Source organism: Tamandua tetradactyla, chromosome 6 (assembly GCF_023851605.1).
Source record: "Tamandua tetradactyla isolate mTamTet1 chromosome 6, mTamTet1.pri, whole genome shotgun sequence".
Taxonomy (NCBI): Eukaryota; Metazoa; Chordata; class Mammalia; order Pilosa; family Myrmecophagidae; genus Tamandua; species Tamandua tetradactyla.
Genome location: NC_135332.1, coordinates 135,602,394 through 135,623,176, shown reverse-complemented (window position 1 = coordinate 135,623,176; position 20,783 = coordinate 135,602,394). Strand labels below are relative to the sequence as shown.

The window sequence follows — 20,783 nt, the reverse complement described above, 5'->3', positions numbered from 1 at the left end:
GGTTCATTTGTTTAGTCTTGCTTTCAAATTTCAGAGACTCCTTTTGTTTTCATTTTAATTTAACTTTGTCATGTAATTGCATAAAACATTTTACATAGTTCCAAAGCAAACTAACCAAATAAGGTGCAGTAAGAGAATTTTGCTTCTATTCTTGTCCTCTCCACCATGTTCTCTCCCTCCCCTTAGAGCTAACTATTTTGCTGTTTTTATGGTTTAGCTTTACAACTACAAATTTAAGGAAATACATATATATTTAGAATTTTTCTATATACATAATTCTCCATCTTGCTTCTTTTCACTTAATATATCCTGAAAACCATTCCATATTGCTATATAGAAATATTTCCTATTTGTAAGTAATTGCATAGCACTCCATTGTGCAGACATGCCATGATTTATTCAAATGGTCTCCTTTTTGATGGACTTTCAGGTTATTTCCATTGCTATTGAAAATAATGCTATAATCAGTACATTTATTCATATGTCTTTTACATTTTTGCTGCAGTATCTCTGGGATATATTTTCTCTGGTGAGATTTAAGTGCATGTGGGATTTTGCCAGATATTGCCAAATTCCCACCAATAATATATGAAAATGCCTTTCCCACAATCTCAATAAAAGACATGTGTCAATTTTTGGATTTTCCCTAATTCACAGGTTAAAAACAGTATCCCAGTCAGGTTTTAATTTTCATTTTTCTTATGAGTAAGGTTGAAAATTTTTTCATATGTATAAGCATTTTTGTACTCCTTTTCTGTGAACCATTTGCTCCTACCTCTGACCCATTTTTCTATAGAGTTTTTGATTTCTTTCTTCTCTTAAATAGGAGCTTTTATTATAGTATAGATATTAACCTTCTGTCTGTGATATGTTTAAATTGTTTTCTTCCAGTTTATCATTTGTCTTTGTACATTGCTAGCTTGTTTTATTTTTTTTAAACCATGCAAAGGTCGTTGCTTATTTGATTGATTGATTGATTGAATATAATAAAATGTATCAATCTTTTCCCTCATTGCATCTGGATCTTGAGTCATGGTTAGAAAAGTTTACCTCAGGTTATAAAGGAAATCCTCAAGTTTCCTTTTAATACCTATATGAGTTAGTTGTCTATATTTAAGTCTCTTAATCCATGCAGAATTTACTGTAGTGGACAATATGAAAATGAGGTCCAATTTTATTTTCTTATGTGGCTATCTGATTACCTCTGCATCACAATAAAAAGTCCATCTTTTCCCAACTATTTAAGGTATTGCTTTATTGTATACTAACTTTCCATATGCAATTTTGGGTCTGTTTTTTAACTTTGTACCGTGTTATATTAATTTATCTGTTCGTATTCGTGTTTTTATTATTCATGTTCTACATACACTGTTTCATTTATAGAGGCTTTAAAATATATTTTAATCTGGTAAGGATGGTTCCCCCTCATTGCTTTCCCCCTCACTGCTCCTATTTTTCAGGGTTTTCCTGCCTGTTCTTGTTTTTTGCATCCTTCCAAATATACTTTATAATCAACTTGTCTGAGTCCATAGCAAAGTATGACAGTGTTTTTACAAGTTTCACATCGATTTTATAAATGAACTTAGGGAGAATTGACATCTTTATTGATGATGAGCCTTTTAGCCAAATCTATGGATATGTCTTTTCCATTAATTCAAGCCTACTTTTGTATTTTATAGTTTTCCATGTATGGGTTTTGGTCAATTCTTGTTAAGCAAACTATTTAATCATTATCAAATTAGAGAGATAGAAAGATAGATGATAAATAAATAAGTAGATAGATATAGGTATACATATTTTATATGTTAAGAAATGTAGTGGTATTTTCACCTGCAATACATGTTCATGTGCTCCCTCTCTCCTCCTTTATGCAACATATAGAGTTTTTATAGTATGATTCATTCAGGGAGTATATTAATCAACCGCAAGATCAAACCTTATAGAAAATGAATTTTTCAGCAGCACAGTGACAAGAGTAAAGTTCTTAAAGTTCAGCACCTTCTCTCTCTAGTTTTTGGATAAAGTTCAAGACATACACTTACAAAAGGAAAAAATATCCCAGAGTCTACATGTACTTCGTTTTCAAATTACCACCCATTATATTATTAGAAACCTAAATATTCAGAAAGTTTTTTTTCAAAAAAGAAAAAGTTGGTATTTTGCTCATCTTAAAATAGCACATATCTGCAAGTTTGATCAGTTAACCATGACTTTATTGTTTCAAATGGAAATGATTTGCTTGGTTTCAAATGCAGAACTTGACAATTTCCTCTTGATAGTTTTTTCACTCCAGACTAAATTCCCATAACTCCAATCCTGATATTTAGTGACTGAAAATAATTTGCAGAGGGGGACTATCTGGAAGCAGTCCAGTGCAAACAACCCAGAGAGCTGTAGTTCTTCATTAAAACAGGCTATTTAAGCTTAATTATCCTTTGGCTGATCCTGTGTACTCCAAACTTATTCATCAGTACCCACAGATATTGTACAACAAAATAAAGCATTTCTTTTTGCTTCTTGAGACTTATCCCAAGAATAACTTTTCCACTTGAACATATGTTGATATCAAGTTAAGTACCAAAGAAAGAGTTTTGTGACTAAACTTGGACGTGTAGAAAGAGTTCTGGTTTTCTCTGTACCTTCTTGAGGGTTCGTTTTTAGTCTTTATGGCGATCCCTCTGCCTCTGTCTCTCCTCATGTGTTGGCACTCCCCAGAGCCTTGTCCTTAGTCTCCTCTCTCCAATGATACATCCTTCCATGAAAAATGTTACCACTTTCCCATGCTGATGACCAACATTTCTCCTGAGCCCCCTCTCCATATTTCAAATGGCCTAATAGGCCTCACCATATCTTTATAAATACATAGCCTTATCCTATACCTCTGATCTCTATATCGAGTAACTAGATGATCAGTGTGAGAGAATGCATTATCGACTCCAATTCTTGACCATCTTGGCATCCACATTCTTGTGGGTGAACTATATACTTCCTCATCCCTTGACTTTGAGTTTGACCATGTGATTTCCTTTAGTTAATAGCATGCTGGAAGAAATAACAAAGTACCATTTCTGAACGTAGGACTTAAAAAGCCTGACATGATTTCTTTTACCCTCTTGCAACTCTGCTATTGTCATAAGGAAAATATGCCCCGGTTAATGAATCTGTCTCAGGAGGATGAAAGATCTGCAAAAGCAGGACTGCCCCTGCCACACAGACCTGCAACGCCAGGTGGAACAGGCTCAGCTGACTTAGCTTGAAGTAGAGCCATATAGACAAGTTCAGACTAGATTAGCAGAGCCCCACTAGACTCACTAATTCATGAATGTTATTAAATTATTTTATTTATGATGCCAAATTTTGAGGTATTTGTTACACAACAGTAGTAGATAATTGATCCTACAATCACTCAAATTCCCAAACTATATACTAAGTTTGAGTCATGTGCTTTTCTTTCTTTTTTGTTCTCCAAATCCAATCAGTCATCACGTTTTTATCCTACCCTAACATGTCTCTTCAATGCTCCTTCTTTCCATTTTCTCTATGAATACTCAAATTCATATGTATCATTGCACATCTCAATTGTTATAATAATCTTCAGACTGGCCTTTCATTTCCTTCCCCTGTAATCTATTTTTCCCTCTGATATCAGAATGGTGTTTGGTTTGGTTTGTTTCCCTGAATTCAAATCTGGTCATGGTCCTCTTTTGCTTGGAAAAGATGAATATCTGCAAAATTAGTCACATTTATCCCAACTCTCCCATGGCAGATAGTTCCAATGGATGGATCATCCCATAAGTTTTTCTACTGAGCCTGTGAAGAGCCTTTATATGAGTGTTCCCAACAGCCACTGCACAACATACAGATACTCTCATGAGAGAGAATCTCATTTCTACCCTTGTAGTAGATTATTCTTCACCCTCCAAACATTTCCACCATCGAAATCAGTCTACGACCCAAAACTACCCCTCCAGGCTTCCCTTCTACCATTCTTTCTCAACCTCATTGAATCCAATATACTAAACATCCTGAATCAACTTCCTTCTCCAAACAGGCTGTTGGCCTCCACAGTAATGCTCATGAAATGTCCTCTGCCAGGCATGCCTCTCTGCCTGCTTGACCATAAGGTCAAACTCAAATGCTTCCTCTTCAGCGAAGACCTACTTGACATCTTCCTCCACTCTTCCCAAGTTTCCAGTCCCTGGGTTTCAATAGGACTTTGATCTTTCATGCTGAGAACATAGAATTTATTCAGATCCCCTGCTGAAAGTATCCATTTCTTAAGAACAGAAACCTTGTTCTACTAAGTAGGCCTGGCACAGTACCTGACACTTAATAGGCACTCAGTACGAGTTGGATAGAAAAAACTATTCTTCGTCAAACTATCCAAAGCATGCTTGAAACTCTGTAATGCAATGTTTTCTTGCTAAATAATGAAATCCTTTTCACTTCAAAATTATTTAGAATTCAGAGACTTGATGAAGCTCCAGGGATACTAACACGCAGTAGCATAATTTGTAAAATTAAATGAGTTTTTCAAGGTAGATTTTACACATGTTAATTAATATCATTAAGGAATGCCTGATTTAATGAGAGACTACTGCACACACAAAAGTGTTTGAACAAATTAGAGGAACAGAAAATAGATACCAAAAATATGAATGCAATTATCATTTGACCATGCTTTTCCAAAAGCTATAGGCATTCAATAGTTTATTTATGTAGCAGTATAAAGAAAATGATTTTCAGTTTTTGAATTAACATCATCATGTCTAGCAAATATAGCCATTACTATAATAAATTAAATGTGTAAAAGAAAATAAATAGGTGTATCATTTAGCGCATTAAATATGAAACAAAATAAGCTCACTATCAAATGGACATGTGAATCAATAAATGCCATTTATACCAGAGATATGGCTAAAGTTTAGAAACAGTAAAAAGTACTGTTTGCTCACTTTCCATAACAGTTTATGTTTCAGAACACAGAGCACGTAATCTCTCATCATGACTTATGTTTCACCAGTCATCCCCCAACCTGAGGGAATGACTCAATACCTTAGCTCATGGATTTGAAGGCCTGACTTTCATCTCAAGTGACAGATATGAAGATAAAGTAGTTTCTCCTTGACAGAGCATTTGTCAATCAAACTTGAGAACCTGGGTGATGATGAGTCCATTAGAGGCTTGAGAATTCAGAGGATAAGGGCAGAACCAAGAGAATAAAGGGCTCAGCTCACGTCTCTCCAAGTATGATTGTGCTTGTGAAGGTAGGTGTATTAGTTAGATTCATGTGTCAACTTGGCCAGGTGAAGGTATCTAGTTCTATGGCTGTCGACTTGAGCTAATGGCATGTGAACCTCATCTATTGCTGATTACATCTGCAGTTAGCTAGGAGGCATATTTGAGTTAACTGGCTGGTGCTTAAATGAGAGAGCTCAATGTAGCACAACCCAAGCAGCTCAGCCTACCTCCTCTCAGCACTCAAAGCTCAGCCCAGACCTTTGGAAATGCAGAAAGGAATTAATCCAGGGAAAGTTGTTGGAACCCAGAGGCCTGGAGAGAAGGCCAGCAGAGATCGCCCTGTGCCTTCCCATGTAAGAAAAGAACCTCAGTTGAAAGTTAGCTGCCTTTCCTGTGAAGAATTATAACTAAATAAATCCCCTTTTATTGAAAGCCAATCCATCTCTGGTGTGTCACATTCCAACAGCTAGCAAACTAGAACAGTAGGAAAAGAGAAATGTCTTACTTGTGGTCACTTATTGTGATCACTTTTTAAAGTTTGACTTATTCACATTTCTCCTCCCTTTCTTGAAAACAAAGCGTAAATTTCTAACAACAGATCTTCTTTCTTGGAAACATTTGCTCCAAAGGGGGCACATAAAACAATCCAGCACTGAAGGAAAATAAAACATTAAAGCTTCTTTTTATTTGTATTTTATCTTATCCTTTTTTAATTCAAGTATATTTCTATATGTGTGTAATAGACATGATATTGTATCACATTAAATATGCTCATTTTAAAAACTAATAAATATATAATGAGTATGCTATCATAGAATTTTTTACTATGTATTTCAAGTGCAATTATCACTGGATTCCCGCCACCTGCCCCAATGCCCCTCTTAGTGCTTTGACTCAGAAGGCCAAGTGTCATGTCTGCTAAACAATATAACTTTGGGAAGAGTAGACAAGCCTGCACTTGTTCCTAATGTATTTTTGAACATATTACTGTTTTGGGGATGAGCAACTAAATTGGTTTGCAAATTATATTATTTAGTATTAACTAAGCAGATCTTTGTCAAAATGGACAAAATGTATTTCTTCCTGAAAGTACAAGGAAGAACAAAAAATTGGCAAACTTGATACTTCACCAAGTACAAGCCAAAAAGGAGAAAGTGACTGACTTGATACTCTTCCCATCCCTGGCATAATCTCACCATCTGCTCCATGGCAAAGTATAGACGATAGTCATCTTGGCAGATGTGACATGAGAGCCAGATAATTCAAAATTATTGACAGGACTGTTTAATATATGCCTTTACATCCATATCACTAATGAGGAACTGTGCCCTCAAACTATATTTACCCTGAGTTATTATTTACCTTGTTTTATCCTCACTGTATTCTTTTCTAATTTATAAATGTTTCAAAATGTTCATAATTATATACTTGCATATAATTTATGCATAAATAAATGGTTATAATTACATAAACAGTGTGCATCGCATTTATTTATTATTGGGAATGCATGTTTCAAAATCTTAATGGGTAGAAATACACAGCCAAAAATTTGGATACTACCATTCCAGTGAAAATAAAAATGCTTTTCAATGCTCTTTAAAGAACTATTCTATCAATTAGTTAACTTCATAAACTATGTAAGTATATGCATGGATTGAATTGGGTCTCCAAAAAAAAACATGTGTAAAAGTCCTAAGCCCCGTGAATGTGTAAATAGGATCTTTGAAACTTTTGTTAATCAAGATGAGACCAAACTGGATTAGGGTAAGGCCTTAATCCAATATGATTGCTGTTCTTATAAAGAAAAGAAATTTGGACACAGAGGGACAGGGGCAAAAGGAGAGAGAGCCGACCATGTGACGGAGGCAGAAATTGACTTATGCCACAAAACGAGAAATGTCCTGGAGTATTAGCCACCATCAAAACTCTACAGACTTCAGAGGAAGCACAGCCCTGCTGATACCTTGAACCAAGTGAATATAATAATTTTGAACTACCTAGCTCTCATGTCAGATCTGGCCAGATGATTATTGTCTACACTTTGCCATGGAGCAGATGGTGAGATTATGCCAGGGATGGGAAGAGTATCAAATCAGTCACTTTCTCCTTTTTTGCTTGTACTTGGCAAAATATCAAGTTTGCCAATTTTTTGTTTTTCCTTGTACTTTCAGGAAGAAATACATTTTGTCCATTTTGACAAAAATTTGCTTAGTTAATACTAAATAATATAATCTGCAAACCAGTTTAGTTGTTCATCCCCCAAACAGCAATATGTTGCAAAATACATTAGGAACAAGTGCAGGCTTGTCTACTCTTCCCAAAGATATATTGCTTAGCAGACATCCACTTGGCCTTCTGAACTGTAAGGCGACAAGTTTCGGTAGTTTAATACAACTAGTCCATTGCAATTTGTTACAGCAGCCCTGACAAACTAAAACAGTATGTGATTAGTAGAGGATTCTATTTAAGAGGTGATTTCATTTTTATAGCAAATCGCATAATCACTTCTTCCATTAATTTATTCCTACTGAACTCTTTGAAGAGAGAAGATTCTGCTTCCAGACTTGCTCCAAGTATCATGTAGAACCTTACCTAGAGAGACCTGCAGGGCTGTCAAATAAATTCAGCACATTTATTTTCTAAACAAGTCTATGGTTCAAAAAGGTGACATGATTTTTGGAACTCCCATAGCAACTTGGGGTCAGAATCAGAACTGGGACCCAGGAAAAGTAATGATGAGTTGTTATTAAGTAGTGTTTACAGTTTATAAACATATTTGCAGGTATCTCACTAGGTTCTAAAATGCCCCTGTGAGGCAGGTAATAATTATTGTCTCCAATCTAATAGAAGGTGACTGAGCATCATTAACATGGACTGACTAGCTCAGATCACACAGTGGAATCAGGACAGAACTATGTTTACTTGAACCTAGATCTTCAGAATTGACCTCTGCCCAATTTAGTGCTCTTTTGACTTAGAATGGAATGGTGCTTCCCTTACCTTCAGTAAGTCCAATTCACAAGCATTGAAACCTACAGTAAATATAGTAATGTGGACAGATATTAAATATGAGTATAGTTCTGGACCTCCAAGAACTGACAGTCAAGTACTTATTGACAGGAGAAAAAAATAAAGATAAATTTAAACCATTGAAAGTTGTAAATATTACGATAATTTTTAAAATATGGTGAAATAAAAGAATATGTTGGAATCAGATTGCCCAACTACAATTTATTACTTTAATTTTCCATACTATGAAAAAATAGAAATTTTAAGATATATGACCCTTTCTTATTTCACATGAAATTAATAAATATTAACATATTACATAGATTTTGTCCTTTCTTGAAAAACTCTGACTATAAGCTTTTCTTACTAAACTCTTTATTTGTAAGAGATATTGAAGCAGTGAACATTATTTTGAAATAAGTGAAAAATAATTGGCAGAGAAAATGAGTTTAAAAACAGTGCTGCTGAAGCATAAAATTTTACCATCAAAATGAATGTTTTGCTAAAATTCACTCTATTTAAACAAATCCTAATTTTTATTTTCTTCACTAGAGGATGTATTTTTTCATCAAGCTAGCAAAAATCTCAAAAACATTTCTAAAACGTACACTTTCTAGACACTAGACACTATTTGGGTTACCAAATCCTTTCTGGCCCACCCAAAGTCCAGTCCCCTATGGTCATAAATCATTTCCATTTTGAGTGTTGGTATTTTTCACTCCTACATCTAGCCACTTTACTCTAGTGGGAACCTTTTCATAATGTTTCCAATGTGTGTTTTTATACTATGTTATGTGTGTATGTAATTTGGGGTATGAAGTACAGAAAGGAAAAATGAAAAGATGACATTCTCTTATATCAACAACCCTTTTCTTGAGCTATTGGCAATTAGTACCAAAGATTACATCAGCTTCATAAAATTCAGACAGTTAAAGGAAAGCACAATATACAGTGAACCACGGTACTGAAAGAGCCAGTCATAAGTTAAGGAGGGCAATTCGCTCTTCATGATTTAAAATGTATATTCCTTAGTGGAACAGTCCCACTTTTCTTGGCTTCCTTCTCTATTTAAAAGCCCAGAATTGGCTACTTCACTGATTATTAGCACCTAATGGAGAGACTAGGGGAAAAAAAACAAATTCGGTTAGCAAAGTTTCTTTTATCAATTCTCATAAGAACCTGGGTGAGAAAAGATTTTGAAATATTATGCTAAACTGAGATTTGGGGTTTATCCCATCATCCATGATGGCTCAGTATCTACTGTGTCAAATAATAGAAATTAACTTTCATTCAGTTTATTACGTGATGTCAGAGGGTAAAGTTTTATGTCAATCGCAACATGTATGTGTGCTTGCTTCTAAAACCATTTATGTTAGTGGCGTAACCTCGAGGACATCAGGTGAAAATGAGAGGCAAAGACAGGGCCAGAAGTAAAATCTTATCTGATATGGAACAAGAGCCATGCCCCAAGGCAGTAGCCCAGGCAGGAGGCTTGATCTCAGTCTCAGATATAGAATGCAGAATCCCCACCCTGAATGGAAGGTCCAACTATTGAGAACACCAGTATCAATAGCTGCCTCTTCATTCTCATGTCATGCATATCATGACTATACACAATTAGGTAGACATGCAACAAACCTGCCAAACTGACCTTGGCGTTCCAGAAGCAGTGCAAGTCTCCATTCCCTGACAACTTCCTTGCTTTACTTTTCTCCACAGCACTTAATACCACCAACTTGCTATACTATTTTATTTAGTTGTTTTGCTTGTTCATTGTCTGACTCCCCCTCTAAAGTGTAAGTGTCATCTGGGTAGGGGGTTTTGACTCTGTATTAACTGCCATATCCCTTGGCACATAGTAGGTGCTAAGTAAATATTTGCCAAATCAATGAGTGAGTGCTCTTATTATCCAGTTCCCTGCCTGTGAGCCCAGAGAATTATTCAGGCCACACCTGACATCACAGGACACTCCTTCCTTCACCAAAGTTATAGACTTCAGAGATTGAGCTGGCAGGAAATAGCTGTGGGGATGGCCTCCCCTCCTTATCTCCCTAAATCCAGGTTAAGAAGCATGGTAAAAGGAGGTAGAAGAAAAGATTCCTCAAAACCCCTAAGTGTCTACTTATTCTTGATCCAGTCCCAAATGATCTTAGCATGAAGGAGTTGACTACAGGGGAAGTTAAATTACCTTAATAAGGTGCCTTAGTATTATTTATTGCTGGCCCCTGTACTATGTATATGTCATGTCATTTCATTTTCACTAAAATCATATCAGTTCAATGTTATTAACAGTTTCAGCTGAGAAAACTGATGTTTAGAGAGGCTAGTCAGAGAAGGAAATTAAACCCTTGCTCCTTCCCTTATATTCTAAACTTCAGCATCAACTACTTACAGTTCCCAGGTGCTAGATTATTATTTCCATTTTTCAGATGGAAACTGAGCTCCATGAAGCTCAAATGACTTGCCCACTACACAGCTGGGAGAAGGTAGAGCCGAGACCCCAGAACCAACATTTTAGTCACTTCACTGCACTGCTTCCTAATGTCTCCTACAGAGAAACTGGTAAAAAAGGATATGGTATGCATTTGCCCAGCATTTAAAACTTTGCCAACCTCACACAGGCTCATTCCATCCCTTTTGAACAACTTCTCCACTTTAGTCTGAAACCTCCATGCAATTAGCAGATTAACATGGACAACAGAAAGCAAATAATCTGGGATAAACCAGAGTGAGAAGCAGAACTGGGAAATGTGAGTTGGAGAAAAAGAACTAGGATTATTGAAAAAAACTATGGAGTCAGGAAACAACTTTGGGCTACTTGTTAAAAACTCTACTGACAGCAGAAACAAACTGTAATAATAAATTTTGTAATGACACGTTTTCTAAATATATTTACTCATGTTAACATTTAGTAAGTGAAAACTATATATATTTCACTCCATCATCAAAAAATTAGCTTGCGGTCCTTATAAAGTGCCAATTGAAAAGTTTCTCTTAATGTTTTCATAAGAAGCATTCTCCAAACCAAATACATCTAGCAGGCAATAATTTCTACCGAGCTTGATGTTCTATGCAGAGCTTTAGTTAGCCAATTCATTCAATCCCACTGACAACCTTGTGACATGGGTATGACAATTATTTTCATGTTAATAAATAAATAGGTTTGGAAGTTAAATAATTTCCTCTGAGTCACTGAGTTGGTAAGTAGTGGAGCCATGATTTAGGTCTAAGTATTGATCCAAAGTTGATGCTCCTAATTACTGAATGATACACCCTCTGCCAAAACTGGCATTTGGGTCACTATCTAGTTAAAATACTTAGGTAAACTAAGTATGCCTTACTAATGGCTTAAATTCTGTGTGGGTCAACTCTTATATAAAAAAAAGCATAAACACTAAATTTGTAGTGTTTAAGGGCACAGTTCTCTGACTGTGAGTTCTAAGCCAAGAAAACAAGTGGCAAAAGTTACCTTCTGGCCCAATAAGAAATATGCTTCATTTGTCTTGACTCCTGCCTCAGCTGCCAGCTGAGAATCCTGAATCATGCAAGTAAATTCATGCAAATCATACTCATATCCATTAAAATCTCAAGAGGTTATTTTGGGGACAATCAGATTCTAATAATAACTGAGATTTTTGTCAGAAAATGCTTGTTCAGTTCCCAATTCAGTTTAGTATTCTTTTTGGGGTATCTCCTATTGACGAATCTCTGAATCATTTCTAGAAATGCTTAAAATCTAAGGAACTGTACCTCAAAATAAATAAATCACGTATCTACTTAAGATGATTATTTATTTGGCTTTCCACAGGATTGTTAAGCATTCTAAATGCTCTCACTTGCTTCCTAAAAGTAACATTGACCAAAAGAAAAACTAAGTACATATATTCATACTCCTCCAGTTTATCAGCTAAATTTAGTGACTCTCCTAAAGAATCACTATTGTTTGGTTATCAGTTACCAGATTGTTCTTCCATTTCTTATGTGATCCTTTCTGAGTTCTAGCTGCTTACCAAAGCAGATTTGTGATTTAGCTTATTGTCTTATGATTTCACCAGTCTTATACTTCTTCAGCTCTCTCCACAGAGCTCTAGGATGGGTTAATTTCACAGAACATTATTGAATGCAATCAGATAGAAGGATCCTTATGGGGAAAGGATTAATAATAATACCTCCTCCTATTTATATGTCAAGCCATCAAAGTCAAAAATCATCCTCATCAGGGAAGATAAATTGACTACTTAAGTAGCATGCACTGTCTCATGTAACTCAAAAGCTTATAAACCAAGGCTCCCCAGAGATGAAATTCTAAAACCAATAATATACAATAGTTAAAAAAAAATTATATACCCATAAGCCATTTTGATACAAGCCTCGTAAAGTGCAGGTATAAGTGTTCCGCAAAAGATGAACGGAATAAATTAACTCTTACAAGGAGCAAATTTAATTATGAGGTTTAAAAATTGGTGCTTATGCAAAGTGGGACATGACACTCAGGGATGAGCCTGACTGGCATCACAGGATCAACAATACCTTCTTGACCAAAAGAGGGAAGAAAAATGAAACAAAATAAAGTTACAATGCTGAGAGATTTCAAATGGAGTTGAGAGGTCATTCTCAAGGTTACTCTTATACAAACTTCAACCAGATATTGCAAATTGCCACAGTATGCCAAGCTCCAACCAACAGTGTTCCTGAACACACCAGAGAATGTCTGGGACTCTATCTAAGACTCTATAAAAGTTTTACCTATGAAGCTAATTTTTTTCAGAAACTTAAAGCCTCCAGATGGCTCCTATGCCTGATAAGCCCTAAAACCCAGAGGTACCAGTCTCTCCAAGAACATCAACCAGTTTCATTCCTGTACTCCATAATGTTGACACCCCTTTCCAGCAAGAAGCTGTTAGAATGGTCATTGCCCAGATATCCCTGAAGGTTGAGAGAATGATCAAATAAGAGAAGTTAGGATTTAAGAAATGATCATGTCTACTGGCTCATTATGTAGATATTTCTTTGTAGTTCCTAGTGTCTTAGAATAGCCAGAAGGAAATACCAGAAATTGTTAAACTGTAATCCAATAGCCTTGAACTTTGATGACTGTATAACAAGGTAGCTTTCATCTTGTGATCGTATGATAGTAAAAACCTTGTGACTGACACCTTCTTTATCTAGTATTTGGGTAGATGAGTAATATAGTTAAGACATACATGAAAAATAATAATAAATTGGGAATATGGAGAAAAAAGAGCCTAGGTAAATCACGAACGATAGCTAGCAGTACCACTTTACTAATCTTTCACCAATTGTAACAAATATAAGTACTTAAAAAAATCAGAATTAAAAAAAAAAAGTGCTAGCATCACCTGTAACAAAGTTTCCTCACCAATTAAAGAGTTGGTGGTGGGGAAGTGTATGGGAATCCTGTATTATATGCATGGTTGTTTTGTAAATCCAAAACTTCTCTAATAATTGTTTTTAATTGGAGCTTATAAGTGCCACAGCCATAATGATGTTTATCCAGTTTCGTACAGTTCCAAGATGCTGTCAAAATTATCACCTGGGTCTTGGAAGATTGTGCAGTTGTTTGCCTCCCAATCACTTCTCTCCAACTCAAAGTGTCTAAAAGTGTGACTCGCCCTGCCCTTGGAAGGGCCTCTCTGTGATAAGGAACTCAGGATTCTGCAGGGCCAGGTCATTTGACAAAACATTTCACAAGTGTTACTGGCTCCCCTAATTAAAATTAACCCTAGGGGTGCACGAGCGTTTCAGTGTGTAGGATGCTCGCCTTACATACAGTAGACCAGGGTTCAGTTCCTGGAACATGCACCCCTCACCAGAAAAAATTAACCTTAACAACCCACCCTCTAGTAGATATGTGATTTCTTGGCAATGGGTTCTGAGGCTCCAACAGGGATGCCCCTGCTCTAAGAATTCAGGAAAAAAAAAAAAAAAAAACTACTTTCAAGGTCCTGGGAATTAAGAGTAACAACGGCCTAGAGTTCGTGGCTCTGTAGGTGTCAGTGACTTCCCTCCTGTCATATGGTGATACCTGAAGTGCTGAGACACCTAGCATGCAGAAAAGATAATTTATTGGCTCTTACTCCTCAAACCTTCTGGTTTGAAATTGAGTATTTACTACTCTTTTAAGCCTCAAACTTCAAGAAGTCCATAAACATCATTATTTCTACAATGAGACTACAGTAACACCAACATCAGTTATGCATCTCACACATCTCATAAACCTACTACATTGACTCATAAACACAATCCCCATGTATTGTCACACACCATGCTAAGTAGTCAAAACATTCTTGCCCACATAAAACTGAGCAAAAACTCTATAGGCAAATGTGTCTACATTTATGCACTGCTTGTGGATTGCTTCACCAAATTCTCTTGATCAGTAACATCAATTCCACTTGAAAGTAGGAACCTCAACTGTCTGACTTGTTCATCACTGTATACCCACTGTTCAACACAGTACAGACATGGGGTACCATCAGTGAATACATCTGCAGGTTTTCCAAAGCTGCTAGTGCCACCACTTCCACCATGATGATGCACCTGAAGGAGGACAGCGAAACTGTCCAATGAAGGGCAATAGAAATGATTCCCCAAAAGTCTCAAAACTTTGGGCAAATACATTATCTGCTTTATTTGCACATAGATTTCTTTGTTCACAAGTGGGACATTACTAAAGCAAAACTTGATTCTGTAGCTCTCCCACCCTGTACTGCCACAGTTCAGGAGGTCTAGCAAACTATTTTCCTTCGGTTCTCTTGCTGTGTCATATCACTTAATTAAATGCCCACTTTCCCGCAATATCCCTAGCAAGCCAGCCTTTCATTTCCCCTATTCTGATATTTTATCAGTAGAGGAATTGTAGGTATTTGTAGTAATAAGGCATTTAGACATCTGAGCTTTTGTTAGGTTAAGCTGGTCAGATATTGAAATTTATGAATGTTCAATGTATAATGAGTATCAGTATAAACACCAGTATTTCTAGACTGGCCAAGTTTATATTGAAGAAATGATTAGATAGGTAGATAGATAGATAGATAGATAGATAGATAGATAGATAGATAGATAGATAGATAGATAGATAGATGATGGATGGATGGATGAATGAATGGATGATGTAAGAAGCCCAAAATGGCCTTGAAACTAGAGTATGATCCCTTTCCTTTGTTCTCCATCTTTTTCTGATATCTCTACCTTGTAACCTCCTTATAACATGTCCAAAGCAGTCCTGAAAACCCCAAATCATCTCCCCAAAATTTGTGAATGCCAAGCTTTGGTTATACCATATACCATTCATCTTTCCAGGAAATGTAAGAATTCCCAAAAGCCACATATATATATATGTGTGTGTATGTATGTATGTATGAGTGACAGAGAGACAAAACTTCCAAGAAATTAATCCATATTTCTGACTTCTTTGTAAAGGATTTACTAAGTGCAAAACAAATCCTTCTTGGCATCTGACTTTTGAAACATTTCCTTTTGTATTTAGGGAGTGCAGTCACCCGGTCACTTGCATTCTGAGACTTGACGTCTTGCAGATGGTTTAGTGTGTGCTCACTAACATGGTCCTCCCCATTAACTCCTCTGCTCTCAACACATGCTGTTTTCTAAGTCTGTTCTGGGTGATAATCCAATAGCCTAGCAATAGCCTAGTAGAATTAGTATTAGGTGCTTGGCTTAGCTCTAAAAGATTTAGACATATATTAACAGAAGTTCTACTAAAATGGTCCATCTGCAGAATCTGAGTGTACAGGCTTTTTTAAAAACACAGTAAAAGAGCAGTGCTTGCAAGAGAGAATTAATGTTACTGTAAAGATCTAGTGGCTGGTACAATTTCTTGGATTTTTTGATTCCTATACTGTCTTATGTTGAATTCCTTGAGATACAGCCTCTGAGACAGACATTTGAGTACGGATACTTTAGTGGAGAGTGCTCTCAAGACTGATAAGGGGGTGAAGGAGACAAGATTGGGGAGAGGGAGAAGGTATGTTGAAAAAAGCAGTAGCAAAAGCAAAGATCTCAGCCAAGTCAAAAAGGAAATCTGGAGCTAGAATGGGCCTTGAGAATCAGGATTCAGGCCATTATACCTCTGCCTCCCCCACTCACTGTGCACTCTCCCAGGAGACAGGGTGTAACCTTGGGCAAGGCAGATCCCTTTGGCAAAGAGCAGTTGCTGGAAGGGTCAGAAGCCAACACTCCTGACAGCTGTGAATGAGCATCTTGGTCTTGAAGAAGGGATCTGGGAAGCACACCACAGTGTCCGTTGCAGCTGCCATATTGAGAGTTAGGAAGATGGGGTTATACTAACCAACTGGGAAGTATACTTCAAAATATCATAATGGTTTTATTCCAAAGTATGACATAAGGAGAGAATTACTTTCATCTTTGAAGATGTCCCAATCACAGATTTGAACTTTTAAAAATGTCATTGCATAGGCAGAAAATTACAAACTAAATATGAGCTACCAATCTATCACTGGAAGAAAGAAAGTAATTTTAATCATTGTATAGAAACTTATAGCGATCATTTCTAGTGGAAAGTGTGTGTGAAAGAAGTATAAAGACACACAAATCATTTCAATAATTCCTGGTGTGCCTTCAGGCAAGAACAGCTTATGGATTTGCATTTCAAAATATGGAAACAAAGTTCTTTAGTGGTCCTCGTATAGATATAGAAAGAAAATTCCTGTGATAAAATTACAATCATAGGAAGTCAGAATTAGAACCCAAGATGCATATTATTCTACTAAATATGCTGTATTCTATCTGCTAGTACACTGAATTCTTTGAAACATTCATTAATGCTATAAACTTTTATGTTATGCAGGTAACATGATTTCTCAGAGAGAGATGAGACACTCAACATTAAAAAGTACAGTAGTTTATTCCTAGAAATTCATGTAGAAAAGGGATTCTTCTCAAAAATACATTTAGCATTAGCTAATAATAATAACCTCACATAATATTATATGACAAAAATATTCACTTTTTTTCCAAGAAGATTTAAAAGTACTCACAATTTCTTAAATATTTTCAGAGATTTTAAGACTCTATAAAAAAAGTCTCCTGCTATTCCTGTGTGGTATTAAGACAATTCTGTTGAAAAAGTCTTCAGCAGCAACAATTCCACAAAGATTATCCTTTTGCTGGTTGCTAAGAGTCATAAGGATGATGTGCTTCTACTTAACAAAGTTCTAATAGATGGTGACCTAATAAAGTTGTGAGAATCCTAACCATTGACCTCTAACCTCAGGGCCTGCATCAAGTGTCCTTGTTCATTAATTTATGATCCTCCAAGAAGCCAAGTCTTAACCAGTCCAGCCTTTTCCATGCTGAGTCGTGACCTTAAGCTAGTGAAATGCAGGTCACTCAGGAAGGTCAGATGTCAAGCTATAGGGAAATACCCATGTCTTCATCCTTTCAATGTCTAGTGATAAAAGCTTCATTGGTCATGAAATAGAAAAAAGGGTAGAAAAGAAAGTGCCAGCCAAAAGTTAGAACGCGTCTTCATCTCCTGCTCTGCACAGCCTTCCCCCATAGTCCAGCACTCAAGAGAACACTGGCTATCTCCCTTTGGCTCTGGGCTATACTCTGTTCAAGTGCTGTGTTCGATTCCTGACCCATGCACTCTCCCCCAAAATAATCAACACACGGTGCTGCAATCGTGGGGTAGTCACACGGAAAAAGAATGAAATGTGATCCCCACCATACAGCTTACAAAACAAAACAAAACAGTGCTGAGGATATAAGTGACCAGCAAGATTTCTCAGAAAGGCTACCACTTCAATATCTATTTCAACTCAGGTTTTCTAGCAGCTCCAGAAGAAATATCTGACAGAGAAAAAAGAAAATTGTGGATTAGTCATTTTTGAAAATAAAGGAAATCAGGGCAGAAGGGATAAGAGGAAAAAAATTAAAATCTATTGACTTAGAACTATGTAAATGACTCAGATGATGTTGTGTCAATATCCTCAGTTTCATCCAAAAAATGTGTTTGTAAAATATGAAACATACTTGGTACTAGGGATATTAGTACTAGGGATACTGATTCTGAACTGGAAAATGTGGCTGGGCTGTTAAATATGAGTATACAGGCAAAAATACTATAGTTGTTAGCCAGATACATTTGTGATTCCCTAAGTCTTGTTCTCACCTGCTAAATATTACATATAGTTATTATTGATTGATCAAGCCACAATTAAGAGGCATCTGAGATGACTCCCCAAAGCATGGCTCTTTGCCATTAGACAAAAATTTTTTTTCATTCCTTGATTCCCTCTTTGCAGAAACGAGACATTCCAACCAGGAAGGCTAACGGGCAACTTTGAGGTGACATACACCCAGAGCAGCATCTGTGCTTTTTCAGAAATTGTTTAACAAAGATTTTGTTCAGGTTAAGAAAAAATGTAAAAGCCTAGATTTACTCTTTTCTAGTTTGTAGATATTATACGCTAACACAAAATGCAAAGAACAATATACTAAAGTAAGCTCTGTCAACAATCAAGGTTGTTAAATAGTGTCTTTCATAAAAAAGGAAGTGGCTGCAAGTGTTAGCAGAGCTGTAAGTCAATGGTCCTAAGACTTTGCTTAGGCAACTTATTTTGGGTGGCTTAGTCCCTCTATTAGCTGCAGGTGCAATGTTTGCACCTGCAGTTAATTGCAGCCACAATTAGACCATTGTGGGAACAATTAGACACTTAATTTTGAGGGTGTAAGCGACTGGCCTACAATCAGCCTTGGCTAAAGTGTTTGTACCCAAATTAAAGGAGACTGCTCAAACCAGACAAACTTTGCAACCATGTACTTCTACATTCCCATTTTCCCTTTGCAGACAGAAAAAGCAGGGGAAATATATCGGGCATGCAGTGGCAAAATAAATGTAATAATAACCATATTGAGTGAAAATGAAACTATGTGGATAAAAATTAAAATTAGGGCAGCAGGATATGCATAAATATAAACTGGGAGAGAAATTCTGTCTAAAGAGTTGCTTCAAAACAATGAGTTCCTGAGTTATGCCTCCCATGCCGAGCGAGAAATTTATGGTAATGGTTAAGGAAGATTGCTATAAGCTTGAAGTCATTAGGTGAGCGATAAACACCTATGATATCCTTTTGAATGGAGAGATTGCCAGACATTTATTTTTATATTTAAGTGTCATTCAAATAGACTTTCCTTCCAGACCCTGACTTTCTTCCCCCCACCCCAACATTCCTTTTGGAACATCTCCCACCCACTCGTGTTTTAAGAATATAGATGTTTCTGCTTAGAGGGAAGGAAAGCTAGCCTTTTCAATCCCAGTTCAAAATGTTTACAGTTACCAGTTCAGAAATGTTTAAATTAATCCAAAAGAGTTTCTTAAACCATAGATCAGCTTTGAAAAAAGTGGTGTGCTTTTAAGGTTTCACTTCTTTTTTATCATTATAAGATAAAAGACTTGTCCTTAAAAAATTAGAAGTCTTTCAAGCACATTCTTTCACAGTTTACTGAATGTTATATAAGCCTTAATATTCTTTTAATTTATTGCTTAACTAGAAAAATATAACAGGTCCAAGTTCTTTATGGTCAGACATCCCTTCCAATGTAAGATCAAGCAAATACTCTTACTTCGCCCTCTTATCACTTCATCTTCTTAAAGAGCTTTTATTTCATCTCTCTATTGTTTAAAATATTAATATATTTTAAAATGGAAAGTTCCACATAGAAATATCTTTCTCAGGCTCGAAGAGACAAGCCGGTCTATTACATTTTGCTGCAGACTTTTTTTTTTTTTTTTAACTAAATCATTAATTGGTTTTCAGAGCTTCTGAATTTACTGGCTGAAGTTTAAATGTACCCTTAAAATCAAGTGAGAGGGAAACATAATAAATGTAGAAACTCTTTATCATTCCGTCAACGACGAGACCACTTCTGAGTTATTGCTGTGCCTCATCACTTCCAGTTACATAAGCTCTGTTTATAAATTATTAACTTCTTTAGATAGTAACACTAAAGCTTGTCCAAACGCAAAGATGCAGTGAAGTTCAGCCACTTCTGTGACTGCAAACTGGTGATCCTTCCTCTGTTCTGGCCACTGCACAAATGTCAGGAGGAACGGCTGTCAGGGATTTCATATCAGCCTCAACTGCGACCTTGGCATGGCACCATCCGTAACCAAGTGACCTGCCTCAGCTCATTAAAGTTCATGTAATGGATCATTTCCTCCTAATTGCAATCATCAGCAAATTAGGCTCCTTTCTCCGCTAGCCAGTTAGCAGGGAAGTATGTGACCAAGTCGACTTCATAACTTTTCTTTTAGCCAGTGTTTTCATTCAACACAAAGGAGAATAATGTGTATGTGTGGGGTTGGGGGTGAGATACAGAAGTTCTAATAAGTGCTAGTATGCGCCTTATTTACATCACTGCAATATTGCCACAAGGTAATGTAATGCTTTTCCAGAGCTAGACCTTCATTCCAAAGCAGGGAAGAAAATAGAGAAAATGATGTGGGTAATTCAGGTGAGGCTCCTATT

The 20,783-nt window shown here is 36.4% G+C and overlaps 1 long non-coding RNA gene across 3 annotated transcripts in view; it reads right to left on the bottom strand.

Moving 5' to 3' along the window:
* LOC143686374 (uncharacterized) overlaps nt 1-17,406 on the bottom strand; it is a 45,225-nt gene extending 27,819 nt beyond the window's left edge. The window contains exons 1-2 of one of the 3 annotated variants that reach the window (XR_013177096.1): nt 17,289-17,406; nt 16,359-16,540 (exon numbers count right to left, since the gene is read on the bottom strand). This is a non-coding gene — a long non-coding RNA (uncharacterized LOC143686374). The remainder of the gene's footprint in view (nt 1-16,358; nt 16,541-17,288) is intronic. The other 2 variants (XR_013177095.1, XR_013177097.1) reach the window with 2 other exon arrangements.
* Between the last annotated feature and the right edge of the window lie 3,377 nt (nt 17,407-20,783).